The sequence below is a fragment of the Procambarus clarkii genome, chromosome 70 (assembly GCF_040958095.1).
Source record: "Procambarus clarkii isolate CNS0578487 chromosome 70, FALCON_Pclarkii_2.0, whole genome shotgun sequence".
NCBI lineage: Eukaryota > Metazoa > Arthropoda > Malacostraca > Decapoda > Cambaridae > Procambarus > Procambarus clarkii.
Window position 1 is genome coordinate 19781902 of NC_091219.1, and position 16548 is coordinate 19798449.

At 40.9% G+C, this 16548-nt stretch overlaps 1 long non-coding RNA gene across 2 annotated transcripts in view; it reads left to right on the forward strand.

The window, feature by feature from the left end:
- The first annotated feature begins 7117 nt into the window (after positions 1-7117).
- Positions 7118-16548, forward strand: part of LOC138356051 (uncharacterized) — a 33875-nt gene continuing 24444 nt past the window's right edge. The window contains exons 1-3 of one of the 2 annotated variants that reach the window (XR_011224113.1): positions 7118-7416; positions 10363-10525; positions 15106-15269. This is a non-coding gene — a long non-coding RNA (uncharacterized lncRNA). The remainder of the gene's footprint in view (positions 7417-10362; positions 10526-15105; positions 15270-16548) is intronic. The other variant, XR_011224114.1, reaches the window with a different exon arrangement.

Below are 16548 nucleotides of genomic sequence, written 5' to 3' on the forward strand. Positions count from 1 at the left end.
ACACCATTCAGCGTCAGGGGGAAGAGGGGGGTGGTGGGGATCCTCCCGTTATCGTGAATTTATATACTTTTAAAGTCGAGAATTCCACTGGTGGCGCCCTCGGGCGGGGGCAGTGACACCTCCCCAGCATCTCTGGCAACGGTCTCGCCCGCCTGGGAAGCCGAGGCGGCCCGCGCTCCACGTTTTCAGAACCAGTCTTGTATATGTAACTCGATTACTTCTGAAGGCCCGTATAATTGATGTTGGGCTCGTATAATTGATGTTGGGCTCGTATAATTGATGTTGGGCTCGTATAATTGATGTTGGGCTCGTATAATTGATGTTGGGCTCGTATAATTGATGTTGGGCTCGTATAATTGATGTTGGGCTCGTATAATTGATGTTGGGCTCGTATAATTGCTGTTGGGCTCGTATGATTGATGTTGGGCTCGTATAATTGATGTTGGGCTCGTATAATTGATGTTGGGCTCGTATAATTGATGTTGGGCTCGTATAATTGATGTTGGGCTCGTATAATTGATGTTGGGATCGTATAATTGATGTTGGGCTCGTATGATTGGTGTTGGGCTCGTATAATTGATGTTGGGCTCGTATAATTGATGTTGGGCTCGTATAATTGATGTTGGGCTCGTATAATTGATGTTGGGATCGTATAATTGATGTTGGGATCGTATAATTGATGTTGGGCTCGTATAATTGATGTTGGGCTCGTATGATTGATGTTGGGCTCGTATAATTGCTGTTGGGCTCGTATAATTGATGTTGGGCTCGTATAATTGATGTTGGGCTCGTATGATTGATGTTGGGCTCGTATAATTGCTGTTGGGCTCGTATGATTGATGTTGGGCTCGTATGATTGATGTTGGGCTCGTATGATTGATGTTAGGCTCGTATAATTGATGTTGGGCTCGTATAATTGCTGTTGGGCTCGTATAATTGCTGTTGGGCTCGTATAATTGCTCTTGGGCTCGTATAATTGATGTTGGGCTCGTATAATTGATGTTGGGCTCGTATAATTGATGTTGGGCTCGTATAATTGCTCTTGGGCTCGTATAATTGATGTTGGGCTCGTATAATTGATGTTGGGCTCGTATAATTGCTCTTGGGCTCGTATAATTGATGTTGGGCTCGTATAATTGATGTTATGTACTTGTAGTTGATGCTGGGTACTTATAAGTGATGTTAGGAGCATGTAATTGATGTTGAGTACTTGTAATTGATGTTGGGTAATTGTAATTAATGTTGGGTTCCTTGAAATTGATATTAGGTGCATGTAATTGATGTTAGGTACTTGTAATTGATGTTGGTTGATTGTAATTGATGTTAGGTAAGTGCTTTTAATTGTTGTTGGGTGCTTTTAATAGATGTTGGATGCATGCAATTGGTTTTGGGTACTTCTAATTGGTGTTGGGAACTGTAATTGATGTTGGGTACTTGTAATTGGAGTGAACCCGCTTCTTGAAGGAGTGAACCCGCTTCTCGGAGGAGTAAACCCGCATCTTGAAGGAGAGAACCCGCTTCTTGAAGGAGAGAACCCGCTTCTTGAAGGAGTGAACCCGCTTCTTGAAGGAGTGAACCTTCCTGAAGAGTGAGCTCCTTCAAGAAGCGGGTTCACTACATCAAGAAGCGGGTTCACTCCCCGAAGACACGAGATCGAGGGGCGCACCAAAGAGATAATTGCCCAAAGAAATCACATTAACGTGATGTATGGTTTAGGGCGTGTGTTTGTGCGCACCCAGGGGTGCAGGCTCGAATCCTCCTCAGGGCTCCTACTGTCATTCTCAAAGGAGATCGTTGTGGCTGCAGCTCATCTGTCACTCAAAGACCCGCCCTTCCACATTAAGTGGGATGGGGGGGGGGTCTTTCCCACCCTCGTTAGCATAAGAGATTGCGATTAAAGGCACAAATATTTCGTATATTTTTCAGTTTATATATATATATATATATATATATATATACATATATATATATATATATATATATATATATATATATATATATATATATATATATATATATATATATATATATATATATATATATATGGCTCATTGAATATGACCGCATATTCTGTATTTACTATCTTCTGATTTAGGGCTTCTATCCCTCTAACTATTTTCCTAGCATCAGGGCTTAGCTAAAAGAGGTGTTCTCCAAAACTCATTTTCGTTATTTCAAGGTGAAGAAAAAAGTGAATTACTATAGAATGTATTTCCATATATATATATATATATATATATATATATATATATATATATATATATATATATATATATATATATGGATGTATATATGTTGCCCATCTACTCACCGGAGAGGAATGAGGTGTTTTCCTCTTTATTCCTGTTCCATAATATCCTGCTTTTCCTCGCACTCCTCCTCCTCCTCCTCCTCCTTCTCTTATACCTTATTGTGGTCACTTTTTTTCGCGTTTTCCTTTTCTGTTTGTGATGTTGAATGTGGATTGATATATTGGAGGACATGGAGTAGCTTCACCATCGGTGGGGTAATGGTAACATTCTCAAGTGTGTTGACCAGACCACACACTAGAAATTGAAGGGACGACGACGTTTCGGTCCGTCCTGGACCATTCTCAAGTCGATTGTCTTCCACAATCGACTTGAGAATGGTCCAGGATGGACCGAAACGTCGTCGTCCCTTCAATTTCTAGTGTGTGGTCTGGTCAACATACTTCAGCCACGTTATTGTGACTCATCGCCTGCATTCTCAAGTGTGTTTACTGGACGCCATATCTGAGGCTGTTCCCATCTGGGAGTCCAGGAGATCGCTGGTGGGTTGTTCGCAGCCACTACTTCGTCTCCCCCAGATCTTGGGAGGTTATCTTGAGATGATTTCGGGGCTTTAGTGTCCCCGCGGCCCGGTCCTCGACCAGGCCTCCACCCCCAGGAAGCAGCCCGTGACAGCTGACTAACACCCAGGTACCTATTTTACTGCTAGGTAACAGGGGCATAGGGTGAAAGAAACTCTACCCATTGTTTCTCGCCGGCGCCTGGGATCGACCCCAGGACCACACAGGATCACAAGTCCAGTGTGCTGTCCGCTCGGCCGACCGCCTCCCACAGGGAGGCCTGTGAAGCTGTAACGATTCTAAGAAGAGTTGGATATTGTCCTAATAGCAGCTTTGTGTTGGGTAATAAGAGGACGTAAATGATTTTGGGTAGGAGAACCCCAAGCACAAATACCATAGTTGAGGTATGGATAGATGAGGGAGTAATAGAGAGTCACCAGAGCAGGGCGGGGTACATAATATCTGATCTTAGAAAGAATGCCAACAGTTTTTGAAACTTTTTTTGATATATTTAGAATGTGACCCTGGAAATTCAGCTTGTGGTCGATGAGAACGCCAAGGAATTTGCCATCTAATTTGTTACAAATTTGGGTATTGTTTATTTTGAGATATATCTGATTAGAGGATTTATTGCCAAACAGAATATAAAACGTTTTGTCAATGTTAAGGGTGAGTTTGTTGGCAGTTAGCCAAATATGGACTTTCTCTAGCTCAGTATTTACTGTGGCATTTAGAGCAAGAGGGTCAGGACTGGAGTAAATGAAGGTTGTGTCGTCAGCAAATAGAATTGGTTTGAGGTGTTGGGAGGCATTTGGAAGGTCATTAATGTAGATGAGAAAGAGGAGAGGGCCAAGTATGCTGCCCTGAGGAACACCAATGTTGATGGGTAGGGTGGGAGAAATTGTATTATTCACAGAAACATATTGGAGCCTGTCAGTAAGGTAGGATTTGAGGTATTGTAGGGAGTGTCCTCTGACTCCATAATGATGTAATTTAAGAAGAAGGTTTTGGTGGTTGACAGTATCAAAAGCTTTACGCAGGTCCACAAATAACCCAACACGGAACTCATTTTTATCAAGAGCTGTATGAATCGAGTTAAGCATACTAATAAGTGCATCATTAGTGCTTTTTTTGGGTCTGAAGCCATATTGGCAAGGGCTAAGTATATTGAGTTTGGCTAGATATGAGTAAAGCTGCTTATAGATTAGTTTTTCAAAAATTTTTGACAAGTTTGGCAGGATTGATATAGGTCTGTAGTTGTTAACATCTGTGAGATTACCACATTTGTGGACAGGCGTTACTCTCGCTTTTTTTAGAATATCTGGGAAGGTTTGGAGTTCAAGTGACTTGTTGAAGAGCAAAGCAATAGCCGGGGCTAAAGATCTGGAGGCTTTTTTGTAAATTAAAGTTGGTATCTCCTCAAGGGCACCAGACTTGGTTTTAAGGGAAAGGATTATCTCATTGACGTCAGTGGAATTAATAGGCTTTAGGTACAGAGACTGTGGATAGTTACCTGTAAGATAGTCCTTGTAACATAGACACTTGCCAATATGTTGTGTAATTAACAAAGATACGCTAATAAAGCCTAAAATATTACATGCCTCCAGAAAGACAGAGCTATAATCGTTATTGTGAGTGCATCAAAGGAAATATATCATGTTGGAGACCAATGATATAGCAATTTTAATTTAAGTTTCGAGTCCCGCCCGGTCGAGAGAGATGGGGCGACTCTCGCCCCATCTATTGGAGATTCTGTCCACTAAAGACCCAAAGCTACTCAAACCTTCCTAGCATTACGTAAGCAATGAAGTAATATGGTATATTTACTCACTATAATGTGGATGCTGGATGCAGAAAATGAGAAAACATAATTTTACTCTGAAAAAATATCATTTCATAACAAAATAAGATGTAAATATGTAATATCAAAGGAAGTCGATGGTCCAAGCAACAATATCGTGGAGCGACTTATCCAAGATATATTGCTCTCTGGAAAGTGTTTGCTGGCATATCAACCTTCTGTACACAGTGATCCAGTCGTCGAACTTCTCTGCTCAAATTATCGCAAATTTAATTTATGATGTTAACAAGTAGAATGCGTATTTTTAATCAAATCTAACGATATTAAAAAGTAGAATGCGTATTTTTAATCAAATCTAACATAACTAGCCAGAAAACGTTAAAGATTATTTAAAAATACATGGTTGGAAGTTAAATCAACTCCATAGAACAATATTTTTGTTATAGATACTAATCGTTATTTGTTGGTATGCGTTCGCTACTTAAACTATCATGTACTGTATTTATGTAAAATCTCCCTGTTTCTTCGGACATGGAACACGGAACCTTACACGCTCTCTGATTTACTGTTTAATAGAGATTCACAAATAAGCTTATGATTGTATACGTTATCAAAAAGGCAGTGACAAAGTCAATTTTGCATTTTAATCACAGAGATTAGATCTTAGTGAGATAGGAAAGATATTCATATTTTAAAGAAGGATTTTTGAACCATCGCTCTCCCTATCGATAGAAACTAACTTTTTTTTTGTTATTATTAACACGCTTAGGTATACACAGTAATGTGCTGCTACCCTATTCTATATGAAAGATTACACAGTGTATATCAAAAACTAGCTATAAGTTCATTAAATATTCCCATCTCACAGGATGGTTAGTTATACATGGAATCAGGAGATAAAATACCAGCCTCAATAAAAAAAAAATCAACTGTGACTAACAAGAACACCACTTACGGGCTATTCATGCCCGTGCTACCTTTTGGGTGGCTTAATCCTCATCAATCAATCACAAGAAACAAGGGATACATCTCCCGTCACGCAGGGTCCAGTCGCACCTCCACAGATCTCCAGTATCATCTATTGACACTGTTAATGGTTCAAGAGGACTACCACTTACGGGCCTACCTCAAGGTAGCAATCAGGTGAGAACATAAAATATAAGGCTGATCTATTAGCCTCCGTTAGCAAAATCCGGGTACAGCATAAGAATATCTTCCAATATTCCTAAGTGTATGAAGTAATTACAGAGTTCAAAGTACCTTATACCATTTGGTCTGAAGTCACTTATAACAGGGCAATCACAGATATAGTGTTGGTGAGTATGTCCCAGCTCTTGTTCACATAGTTTACAATTGGAATATTCACCATTGGGGGCTATTCATTACCTGCAGCCACCTGCGATACATATCGATATCCTAGCCTAATTCTGGCAATTACAATGTCACACTGTCATTGTGACACTAGTGGAAGTTTTATGCTGTCCGTTCATATAATTCTCGATTCTAAACATGTTTACTTAGTTTAGTTCATTAATTATGCACCCCATATATCATCTTGTGGGCGGTAGTGGAAAAGGTTAGAGGCACATAAACATGTCATAGCTCTTTATACTCTTGCTTTCTGGCTTTTGTGTGTCAGTGACTGCTCTTCTGTCTTCCCTAATTTCCTAAAATATTGCGGCTTTGACAGAAGAGATTGGAATGCCCATGACCCACTCAACTTCAGGCTTATCACATTCAGTTTTAGCTGCCTTGTTTGTGTCATCATGCTGGACAACACCTATATGAGAAGGTATCCATACAAATGAGACTTTGAAACTCATACTGTTTGCAATAATAATGTTGTTTATAATGGAAGTTACAACTACAACCTTTTGAAGATCAATGCTAATTTTATCTAGATAATGTAATAAACGAAAGTTTTCTATGTCAACAGAAAGGCAGAAATATAAGCTACACTTTAAATACTTGTCATAAATATAACTGAAGTGAAAGCGAAGATATATGCATTTGATACTGTACAGTTTCTTGATGGCTTGCTCTAAGAGTGTGAAGCCCTTCACACCAGCCTATAAATTGTGTAATTTATTTCCATATATGCTAATTAACCTTAAAATCTATATGTCAGAAGGAAGGAAGATGTAGACGTTAATGTGACAACATTTCAAGAAATATCTCTCTCTTTAAAGTTAAATAATACAATCCTATCGCCGGTGTCCGGACACATGAAAGCTACTTAGGTATCAGTGGCCAGCCAGGTGGAGATCACAGACTGTACAATACTGATAAATTATGTAATTCACAGAGATACGTTGATAAATATTAATGTTTTATATTTTATTAAAAATACAGATATATACTTTGTTTCATACGTTAAATGTAACAATATTTCAGTATATATTATATAAGCATAGTATATATAATTCAGTATATACAATATATAATAAGAGTGTCAGACCACGGAGGAAGAATTGAAACAGGAATTTCCTTTAGTACTTTCTTATATTAATACATCTTCAGAGCGAACCAGTCCTTCTGAAGATGTATTAATATACGAAAGTACTTAGAGCATTCTATTGTGGTTTTAATATTGAACAATTATACATATACGAAACAGACAAATCTGGTGTCCGAAATAGTAAAAATATTAGTGTGCGATGTGATCAATGTAAGGGGGATATTGGGTGTGCCTCGTATCCCCTACAACAACAAGAAGTTCGAGAGCGATGAGGCCGCCACCTACTAGCTTCAGGATGTCGTCGAATCTAAATCAACAATATACTACCGCCGCTACTTTCTCGGAAACGTAAGTACCTGCCGCTTTACTTCTCTCACCCTGCCTAGCCTGGCCTGGCCTGACCTGGCCTAGCCAGACCTGACCTGGCCTAGCCAGACCTGACCAGACCTGACCTGGCCTAGCCAGACCTGACCTGGCCTAGCCAGACCTGACCAGACCTGACCTGGCCTAGCCTTACCTAGCCTAGTCTGACCTGGCCTAGCCTTACCTAGCCTAGTCTGACCTGGCCTAGTTTGACCTGACCTGGCCTAGCCTTACCCAACACTAATCACCACACGTGACAGCCCAAACGAATCGCAAATAAGTACACGTAACAAGTCATATGCCCGGACACTCTTTCACCTTGGGGACTGAGTGGTAACTATTGTATAGAAGAGCTGGCTCCCTGAGAGTGGTAAGAGGGCGTGATAAGAGGCTAACGTGTGGTCTTGAAGGAAGTCGATAAAGCAGACAATTTTCAAAAGGAAGGGCAGCATAACGAGCAGACAGGAATGGACAGACAGTCGGTTATCCCATAATGTGTAATACGCCCCACACAGCATGGGTGGAGTGGGGGGGGGGGGTTGTAGCAGGGCACAGTATGGTGATGGTGCGAGTGAAGTACACACCCACTGAATTCCTGCCATCAATAATTGTTTTCATAACCATTAGAACAATGGCATCCCTCCAGGCACCATCCTTCCACTGACCCCTTCCTCTGGTCCTCCACCTCAGACAATAACCCCCCACACCCCCTCTCCCTTCCAGACATCAGCATGTCAAAATCAGTACCATAATGTGTTTAAACTATTTAAACTAAGTCATTGTGTATCTCAAGGTATCTTAATTCATTTGAAAGTGTACATGTGCATTCGTTCATATACTCGCCTAATTGTGCTTGCTGGGGTTGAGCTCTGGCTCTTTAGTTCCACCTCTCAACCGTCAATCAACAGGTGTACAGGTTTCTGAGCCTATTGGGCTCTATCATATCTACACTTGAACCTGTGTATGGAGTCAGCCTCCACCACATCACTTACTAATGCATTCCATTAGATATAATCATATATGATTACACATAATCATTCTATACACATAATCATATATGTGTACGTCAACGTATACATACATGCGTATATGTACCTCATTAAAATACTGATAAACGAATGACCATGAACAAATTAATTTATAATTGTAGCATTATATATAATTTTAATAGACTAATTACGTGTTTATACATTTGAATGGTCCAGACAGGTGGCCAGCCTTGGACATATACACTTCTGGTAGGCACAATGACCTCATGTTAGACCCTTGATAGATTATGTGAGAGAGAGAGAGAGAGCTGGGGCAGGGAGGTGCGTGCCCCAGGGAGATAATCCATGCCCATGCCCATGCTCAAGCCATCGAGCAAGTTGTCCTGACCAGGATGTGGCATATTAGGGAGGGTTGAGGAATAGGAAGCCTGTCTGATAGGGCTCTTGGCAAGCAGCTCTCCCTCAGTCTACCTATCTATATGGAAGAAATGTATCTAGGCCCTCCTCCCCCTGCCTATTCTCTCTCCCCCACCTTTCTTCCTTCATTTCCTCCCTCCCCCCTCACTGGTGAGAGAGTAGGAGTGTGAGAGTAGTTAGAGAACTCGTAGTTCTCACGCTCGTGAAATTGTCTGCGACCCTGGAGGAGTAGAGCGGAGGGGGGGTGAAAGTAGATGACGATGGAGGAGTAGAGGGGAGCATTATATGCAGTGAACGTAGGTGTCTATGGAAGAGTACATCATAGAGGAGGGTGAAAGGAAGGTGACGATGGAGGAGGAGAAGGGAGGGGGTGTGAAGGTAGGTGATGATGGAGGAGTAGAGGGGAGGAGGGGGGCAAAGGTAGGTGTCTATGGAAGAGTACATCATAGAGGGGGGTGAAGGTAGGTGGCGATGGAGTAGAGCAAAAGGGGTGGGGGTTGAAAGTAATCCTGAGTTTAATTTTTTAGTTATATATAGTGTCACCTCGGCTTGCGAATGAATATTTATGAACTTTTCGGGTTACGAGCCTAATTTCTTCGAAAAATTTGAATCGGGTTACAAACTTTGCCTCGGGAAAGGAGTTTGTTGATATACGTATGGGCTGACCTAGCGCGTGGTGGCATGGTGATCGCGCTTCAGTTTACCAGTGTCTCCTGCCTAGTAAGTATCGCGCCTGAATTCTTTGTAAAGCATTACATTTGTTTTGGGATTTTTGGCTATTTGAACATAAAATTTGTTATGATATATCTTGCCATGAGTCCCAAGAAAGCCAGTGGTAAGGTTCAAGCCAAGAAAACACATGTGAGAATGACCATAGAGGAAAAACAAGAGAGCATTCATAAACATCAAAATGGTGCACAGGTTGTTGAACTAGCTAGGCAGTACAACAAATCTATGTCAACAATATGCACTGTACTTGCTAAGAAAAAGGACATTATGAACATTAAAGTGGCAAAAGGCATATCAACAATCCCGAAACAAAGAACACAAACACTTGATGTTAAAAAGTTTTTATTAATTTGGATACACAACAAGGAGTTAGCAGGTGATAGCATTTCAGAGGCCATCATTTGTGAGAAACCAAGGCATTTGCATGAAGACCTTTTAAAGAAAACCCCTGGAACGAGGGGGGGGGGAAAGATGAATCAAGTTTGAAAATGTGAAAAGTTTGTGTGACAATAGAGCCTCGTGGAAAACTTTTGCTGTGGTCATTACCTGGTGGAATGCACCCAGGATGGAGTATTAGGGCTATACATCTTTTAAATCATAAAAGTAATAAACATTTCCCATCAACCTTACAAACAATATTAACCTATTTTCATGTATTTCCCCCATGTGCATTTTAACAAAGTTGCTAAATTGCCTTTATCATTCTGTAAAATTTCAATTACAGTACTGTATGTATAATTTTGTTAGTATAAATGGACTGAATATTCTGAAATTGCTATTAATTTTACAATTTCAGATTCAAAGGTGGTCTGGACACCCAATTTGGTCAGACAGGTGAAGAGAGCATTTAGGATAGTTCGAAGAGATGAAGATGGTCACAATTGTGTTCGAAGAGGCAGACGCCCCCCTTTGCTTCTGACATTATGTTCAACCATTGACCTCTGCACACCTAACACAAGGTAGGTTGAAAACTCCTCCTTCATGTCATTGGTACATTAGCCAGAAACTCAGGGCTCATGTAGGAATATCCCTAAAAAAAAAAAAGTGGCCCCAACAATGCATCCTCCGAGTCTGGAGGATGAGCAGGAGCATTGTCGAGAAGCAGGACCTTGAGTGTCAAACTTTTCTCTTGCAGATATTTTTTGATGGCAGGGCAAACCACTCCACATCACAGTTTTTCTGCACGTTATATATTTTTTAAAACTCTTGGATTTTCGGAATGATACACGAGCAAGGGTTTAATTTTCAAATCGCCACACAACACAAGAGTTAGCCTATCCTGACACAAGTTAGCCCAAGTTAGCTTGTGTCCGGGCAGTGACGTCTCCTCTTGGGTAATGTATGTCCTCTTCGGCAATTTTTTCCAGAATAGCTATGTCTCTTCACAATTAAACACTTGTTGTGGAATGTATCCATCAATACAGCACAGTGTATCTACAAAATTTTAATTTTTTACTTATATATAGTGTCACCTCGGCTTACGAATGAATATTTATGAACTTTTCGGGTTACGAGCCTAATTTCTTCGAAAAATTTGAATCGGGTTACAAACTTTGCCTCGGGAAATGAGTTTGTTGATATGCGTATGGGCTGACCTAACGCGTGGTGGCATGGTGATCGCACCTCAGTTTACCAGTGTCTCCTGCCTAGTAACTATCACGCCTGAATTCTTTATAAAGCATTACATTTGTTTTGGGATTTTTGGCTATTTGAACATAAAATTTGTTATTATATATCTTGCCATGAGTCCCAAGAAAGCCAGTGGTAAGGTTCAAGCCAAGAAAACACATGTGAGAATGACCATACCTTACCTACCTTGAGGTTACCTTGAGGTGCTTCCGGGGCTTAGCGTCCCCGCGGCCCGGTCGTCGACCAGGCCTCCTGGTTGCCGGACTGATCAACCAGGCTGTTGGACGCGGCTGCTCGCAGCCTGACGTACGAGTCACAGCCTGGTTGATCAGGTATCCTTTGGAGGTGCTTATCCAGTTCTCTCTTGAACACTGTGAGGGGTCGGCCAGTTATGCCCCTTATGTGTAGTGGAAGCGTGTTGAACAGTCTCGGACCTCTGATGTTGATAGAGTTCTCTCTCAGAGTACCAGTTGCACCTCTGTTTTTCAACGGGGGTATTCTGCACATCCTGCCATGTCTTCTGGTCTCATGTGATGTTATTTCTGTGTGCAGGTTTGGGACCAGCCCCTCCAATATTTTCCACGTGTAAATTATTATGTACCTCTCCCGCCTGCGCTCAAGGGAGTACAGTTTTAGGCTCTTTAGTCGGTCCCAATAGTTTAGATGTTTTACTGAGTGGATTCTAGCAGTAAAGGATCTCTGCACGCTCTCCAGGTCAGCAATTTCTCCAGCTTTGAAAGGTGCTGTCATTGTGCAGCAGTACTCCACTCTAGAGAGCACAAGCGTTTTGAAAAGTATCATCATCGGTATAGCATCTCTAGTGTGAAAAGTTCTTGTTATCCAACCTGTCATTTTTCTTGCAGCTGTGACGGCTACTTTATTGTGTTCTTTAAAGGTAAGGTCTTCCGACATGAGTACACCCAGATCCTTTACATTGCCTTTTCGTTCTATGTTATGATTTGTCTGAGTTTTGTACGTGGTTTCCGTTTTTATATTTTCATTTTTTCCATAGCGCATGAGCTGGAACTTATCTTCGTTAAACACCATATTTTTTTCTGTAGCCCATAGAAAGACCTGATCTACATCTGACTGGAGGTTTGCCGTGTCCTCTATGTTGCCTTCTCTCATGAAGATCCTAGTGTCATCTGCAAAGGATGATACAGTGCTATAGGTTGTGTTCTTGTCTATGTCCGAAATGAGGATGAGAAAAAGTACTGGAGCAAGCACAGTACCCTGGGGGACTGAGCTCTTCACGGTTGATGGGCTGGATTTTATTTTGTTGACTATTACACATTGGGTTCTGTTGGTCAGGAAATTGTAGATCCATCTGCCTATTTTTCCGGTAATTCCTTTTGAACGCATTTTATGTGCAATAACACCATGGTCACATTTATCAAAAGCTTTTGCAAAATCTGTGTAAATTACATCCGCGTTATGTTTGTCTTCCATAGCATCCAATGCCATATCATAGTGGTCCAGCAACTGCGACAGGCAAGAGCGCCCTGTTCTGAAACCATGTTGTCCGGGATTATGGAGTTGCTGTGATTCCATGTATTTTGTGATTTTACTTCTTAGCACTCTCTCAAAATTTTTTATGATGTGCGATGTTAGCGCTATCGGTCGGTAATTTTTTGCCTCTGCCTTATTTCCTCCTTTATGAAGTGGTGCTATCTCTGCTGTTTTTAGTATATCAGGAATAACGCCAGTATCTAGGCTTTGTCTCCACAGAATGTGGAGGGCCTGCGATAGTGGTTTTTTACAGTTCTTTATGAATATGGAGTTCCAAGAATCCGGGCCTGGTGCAGAGTGCATAGGCATACTGTTTATGGCTTCTTCAAAATCCAGTGGGGATAGGGTGACGTCTGATATATGATTTGATGTTGGTATCGTATCCATGAAAAATTCATTTGGGTTATCAATCTTTAGTGTGTTTAATGGCTCGCTGAAAACAGAGTCGTACTGCGTCCTCAGTAGCTCGCTCATTTCTTTGTTGTCATCGGTGAAAGTTCCATCTCCCTTTCGCAGGGGCCCGATACTAGATGTGGTTTTTGATCTTGATTTTGCATAGGAGAAAAAATATTTCGGATTTCTTTCTATTTCACTGATGGCCTTTTGCTCTCTTTGCCTCTCCTGGGTTTTGTATGATTCTTGTAGCTTCCGTTCAATTGTTTCTATTTCTCTACCTAACCTTCTTCGCCGTTCTTGAGATAGGGTGCGACTAGTTGTTCCGCGATTCGTTTTCTTTGCCTATATAGGGAACGACGTTCCCGTTCCAATCTGCATCTCTTCCTCTTTTTTCTTAGAGGTATGCGGTTTGAACATATTTCTAGTGCTACTGAGCTTATTTTTTCCAGGCACTGGTTCAGGTTTGCATTTTCTAGCTGTTCTTCCCAGTTTATTTCTGTGAAGTCCTGGTTTATTTGCTCCCAGTTTATCTGTTTATTATTGAAGTTGAATTTGCTGAAATCTCCTCCACCGGGAATCTGGACTGGTTTTGAAGGTCTACTCCCCATGGTTGTCATAACTTCAATTAAGTTGTGATCTGAGTAACAGGTATTTGTAATCATTATGTTCCTGATCAATTCATCATTATTAGTGAAAATGAGGTCCAGCGTGTTCTCCTTCCTAGTTGGTTCTACTATTTGCTGGTTTAAGGCAAACCTGTCGCACATCCGTAGCAGGTCATTTGCATGTGCCTGTTCATTTAGGCTACTTCCTGGTATTCTTTCTGATATTACTGTATTAGCCAGGTGCTTCCATTTCAGGTGCCGTAGGTTGAAGTCCCCAAGCAGGATGATGTTCGGAGCTGGATTTGTGAGGTTTTCCAAGCAGTGTTCTATTTTCATTAGTTGGTCTTTAAACTGCTGAGGGTTTGCCTCCGGTGACTTATATACAAGGACAATAACTACATTTAAAATCTCTATTTTGATTATCAGCACTTCCACCATATCATTTGAGGTGTTTAGCAGCTCAGTACAGATGAGTGTGTCTTTGATGTAGAGGCTGACCCCACCCTGAAGCCGGTGTTTCCTATCACATCTGAAAAGATTGTACTCTGAGATCCATATTTCACCATCATGGTAGTCCTTTGTGTGGGTTTCTGTTAGGGCTGCAAACACTGCATTTGCCTCATGAAGGAGACCATCTATAAATTGAACTTTGTTGGTTTTGCGTGTTTTTATACCCTGGATGTTGGCAAATATAAATGATGTTATCGTGTTAGTGGAAGTGCTGGAAGCCTTACTTGGTTTACTTACCATAGAGGAAAAACAAGAGAGCATTCATAAACGTCAAAACGGTGCACAGGTTGTTAAACTAGCTAGGCAGTACAACAAATCTATGTCAACAATATGCACTATACTTGCTAAGAAAAAGGACATTATGAGCGTTACAGTGGCAAAAGGCATATCAACAATCCCGAAACAAAGAACACAAACACTTGAGGATGTTGAAAAGTTTTTATTAATTTGGATACACAACAAAGAGTTAGCAGGTGATAGCATTTCAGAGGCCATCATTTGTGAGAAACCAAGGCATTTGCATGAAGACCTTTTAAAGAAAACCCCTGGAACGAGGGGGAAAAAGATGAATCAAGTTTGAAAATGTGAAAAGTTTGTGTGACAATAGAGCCTCGTGGAAAACTTTTGCTGTGGTCATTACCTGGTGGAATGCACCCAGGATGGAGTATTAGGGCTATACATCTTTTAAATCATAAAAGTAATAAACATTTCCCATCAACCTTACAAACCATATTAACCTATTTTCATGTATTTCCCCCATGTGCATTTTAACAAAGTTACTAAATTGCCTTTATCATTCTGTAAAATTTCAATTACAGTATACTGTATATAATTTTGTTAGTATAAATGGACTGAATATTCTGAAATCACTATTAATTTTACAATTTCAGATTCAAAGGTGGTCTGTACACCCAATTTGGTCAGACAGGTGAAGAGAGCATTTAGGATAGTTCGAAGAGATGAAGATGGTCACAATTGTGTTTGAAGAGGCAAACGTCCCCCTTTGCTCCTGACATTATGTTCAGCCTATTGACCCCTGCACACCTAACACAAGGTAGGTTGAAAACTCCTCCTTCATGTCATTGGTTCATTAGCCAGAAACTTAGGGCCCATGCAGGAATATCCCTAAAAAAAAAAAAAAGTGGCCCCAACAATGCATCCTCCAAGTCTGGAGGATGAACAGGAGCATTGTCGAGAAGCAGGACCTAGATTCAGGAAGCTCTGTGTATTTCTTCGTAAGTGGGTTTGCTACGAAGGTTCCTAAGTGCGCCCTAAGAAGATGCTTAGGTGCGATTCAATAAGGTATACTTAGGAAGAAAATTGTTGGTTCACCTGCGTGCCGATAGAGGTCACTACTGTGTTTCGTTTGGCCAATCAGAGAGCAGCAACATTCTTCTTATTGAAGATTTAGCGCTGGGTTATCGGAGCTCTACTGCCTCCTATTTACGTCGAATTTTCTTATAAAATTAGTATATTTCGAAGTAAAACAATGTTTTTTCAACTTCTACAGCCAGCACCGACATTGTAGTAAACAAATATGTTACATTTGTTGTTTACCTACGTAATTCTAAGAGATACTGTGTAGCTGTCCTTGTTGCTCGGAAGATGCGCTGACAATTATTGTATATATTTACTAAATTTACCCAAGGGCCACTAACTATCTAGTGATCTCGAAGAGGACAGAAAGCCGGCGGCTTGTTAAAGGGCCCGCCAATTGTCTTAATGATATTTTTTAGCTGGGATTTGGCATTTACGGCTTCAGCGGGTAGGCGGTTCCATGGGTTTATAGATCTCTTGGTGGAAAAAAAACATCTGTTTTCAGTCCTACTTGAGAGAACATACTCTCCAACACTATATCTGTGATTGTCCTGTTATCAGTGACTTCATACCAAATGGTATGAGGTATTTTGAGCTCTGTAATTACTTCATACACTCAGGAATATTGGAAGATATTCTTGTGCTGTACCCAGATTTTGCCAGTGGAGGCTAATAGATCAGCATTAAGTATTTTGTTCTCACCTAATTCCATGTATGACTGGCCATCCTGTGAGGTGAGGATGTTGGGTGAGCTTGTAGCTGGTTTTTGATCTACACTGTGTGGTCCTTTATACAGAATAGGGAAGCAGCACATTGCTGTGTATACCTAAACATGTTTAAAAATACATTGTTTGAGAGGAGTTTTGTAGAAACTGGTAAGAGTAATTATAATATAATGTTTCCATGATTCAGTGCTTACCTCTTGTGAAAATTGCTTAGAGTTGTTTAGTCAGAGTTGATTTGTTTTCTGGGGGGAGCCCCGTCGGCTCCCCGGAGCTTTACCGGCTGATATGCTA